Raw genomic sequence first — 2,893 nt, 5'->3', positions numbered from 1 at the left:
CCACCCATATACATACTGTTCATATTAATAAATTCTGTTTTTCTCTTGTTCATATGTCTTTTGTCAGTTTGTTTTCAGGTTCTAGCTGGAGAACCTAGGTGGGTAGAGGGCAAAGGTTTCCTCCCTTCCCTACACTAGCACCAAAGACAGTACCGAATAAAAATACCTGTGCCAAGTAAGTAGCTACAGCTGCCCCGGTCTGAAATTCCACCAGGTGCAGAGCCCAGGTGAAAGCCATTCCATTCAAGCAAACCTGAAGTCTCGAGAGTTCTATGTGTGCACTGTTAGGAAAGCACCACATCTGCCTCAAGTGTCTACTTACCTTGTGATATCTTGTACAGCAATGTCTTGCTGTGCAAAATTTGTAGTCTCCTGTGCTCTCGGTGGTTTCAGTGTTCTTACTGCAGCATGGGTCTTCAGGAGAGCAACTACCTCAGAACATATGTAGCAGCCATTCATTCACAAATACCACATCTCCCATAGAAAGTACCATTTCTTTTTGTTATTAAATTGTGGATACGGAGAGCACCATCCCTTATCATCCGTTATCAAACGGTCACAAAACACTACAACTGCCCTCCTGAAGTGTAGTCATAAGTTTTGATTATTTCTCTTCTATTCTCTGTGTCTCTTTCTCACCTGTGTATACATTCTCCCCATCCCCTTTGGCCAGAACAATCTTTTATGGATGTAGCTGTATAATTTACACATGATACATAGATTTTAAGTGTTCATTCTGAAGAGTTTTGTCAATTGTATATACCTGTTTAACCACCATCTGAGGAAATAGAAAGTATTTCCAAAACCCCAGAAAACACTCAAACTTCTTTCTAGTCAGTTCTACACTATTTCCACTAAAAACAAAACAAAACAAAACAAAACAGAACAGAACACAGGTTTCTAACACATAGATTTGTTTTCCTTTTATTGAAATTCATACAAATTGCATCACAAAATTTGTGCCTTCTTGGTCGGGGGTGGGGGGGTTGATATAATGTTTTTGAAGTTGATCTAAATTGTGTGTGTCAGTAATTCATTCCTTTTTACTAAGAAGCATTCCACTGTATGACTTTACCACAGTGTCTTTATTCATTTACCTGTTGATGGTTATTTGGGTCATTTCCAATTTGAGGCAATTATGAATAAGGCTACTAGGAACACTCTTCTCTAAGTCCTTTTGTAAACATATATTTACTTTGCATAAATTCTATACTACTCTACTGATGTGACACCTGGAAGTGAAATTTCAGTGTCATGGGGCAAATTTAACTTTATGAGAAATTGCAAAGGAGTTTTCCAGTTGTGGTAGTTGGACATTTCTATACTCCTGCCAGCAATAAATGAGACTTCTGGTTGCTTCTGATACTCATTAACATTTGTTCTGTCAGGTTTTTTGATAAGAACCCCACTAATGTATGTGAAATGATATCTCATTGTGGTTTGAATTTGCATTTGATTGCTAATGATGTGGAATAGTTTTCTATGTGCTTATTGGCTATTTTGCATACATTTTTGTGAAGTATTTGTTCAAGTGTGGGGTTTTATTTTTTTGGTCATTTTAAATTGGGTTGTTTGTATTTTTTCTTATGAATTCTTTATGCATTTTGCAAATCTGCATTCATCCTTGTGCAGGGGACATGCTAAGCTACTCTGTATTCTTCCAATTTTAGTATATGTACTTTCAAAGCAAGCACAGTTCTTTATGTATTTTGGATTCAAGTCTTTAGTTAGATATAGGTACTGTAGATATTTTTCCAAAACTATTATTTTTTAATGAGCAATATCAAGTACATATCATAACCATTCTCTGGAATAGCTATACCCAAACATTCGAGTGACAGATATACCAGGCAGTTATTGCCATCACAAAAAAATTGGTAATAAAAAACTATCCTAAAACATAGCAACTTAAAACAATAAGCATTTATATAACAACCAAGGGTAGAGGTCAGTTGAGGTCAGCTGTCCTACGCTGGATTCAGCTGAAGTGTCTTGGCTGGGGTTGTTCTGTTCCATGGGTCTCCTATTCTCCTTCTGGAATCAGTAGGTGGGCACAGCCATTTTCTTCTCATGGTGATGGCTGAGGCACAAAAGGACCAGCAGAAACATGCAACGCCTCTTGAGTCTGAGACTCAGACCAACACTGTGTCACTTTCACATCTACCTGTGGACCAGAGCTGAAGTAAGAAATGTGTCTGGCCCACAGTTAGTGACCTTTGTAAAATTACTTGATTAACGGCATAGATACAAGGAGGAGTGAAGAATGGGAATTAAAGAAATCTGCTGCAAACCTGTAAAAATCATAAGTTTATAAATACATTTTTAAAGAATATGTGATAGAAAACAGACATTAAGAATAATTTACAGAATATTTTGCCCTCATTCACTGTCTTACTGAGCATTTGATTTCCCTCCCTAGGCCCAGTTTATTCCATTTAGAATTCAACTAGTCCTAAAACCATGCATTTATGAGTTCGTGAATTTATTTAATAATTATTTAGAATATTTTGCCTATGCCAGGTACTGTATGCTAGATTCAGAACCGCAACAGTGAACAAAAGAGGCAGAAATTATGAAGTTCAGAATTGGACACAGGCAACTGAGTAGGAGATTTCATTCAGTAGGATACTGTGGGAGTCCATTAGAAGGGCAGTTTCCAGAATTCTGGTGTGAAGGGAGGTTTTACAAAGAAAATGACATCTAAGCCAAAGCCTAACCAATACATGGGAGTTAAAAAGGCAAAGGTGGAGAAGAAGTATATTAGCCTGTACAAGAAGTGATGGAGGGCAAACTGGCTTGGAAGTGAAATAGTTAGATGCAGCCCAGAGTTTGAGTGGAGAGGTGACTATGGCCACAGAATAAAGAGTAGATCAAAGACATGGAGAAAGAGGAG

At 37.6% G+C, this 2,893-nt stretch overlaps 1 non-coding gene across 1 annotated transcript; it reads right to left on the bottom strand.

Annotated features, from left to right (window-relative positions):
- Positions 1-1,586: 1,586 nt before the first annotated feature.
- LOC129512275 (U6 spliceosomal RNA) lies at positions 1,587-1,694 on the bottom strand. The gene has a single exon (XR_008665012.1). It is a non-coding gene; the product is annotated as a U6 spliceosomal RNA (small nuclear RNA).
- Between the last annotated feature and the right edge of the window lie 1,199 nt (positions 1,695-2,893).

The sequence above is a fragment of the Nyctereutes procyonoides genome, unplaced genomic scaffold (genome assembly GCF_905146905.1).
Source record: "Nyctereutes procyonoides isolate TBG_1078 unplaced genomic scaffold, NYPRO_anot_genome, whole genome shotgun sequence".
Lineage (NCBI taxonomy): Eukaryota > Metazoa > Chordata > Mammalia > Carnivora > Canidae > Nyctereutes > Nyctereutes procyonoides.
The sequence above is the reverse complement of the archived record's forward strand: the minus strand, read 5'-3'. Positions and strand labels throughout refer to the sequence as shown.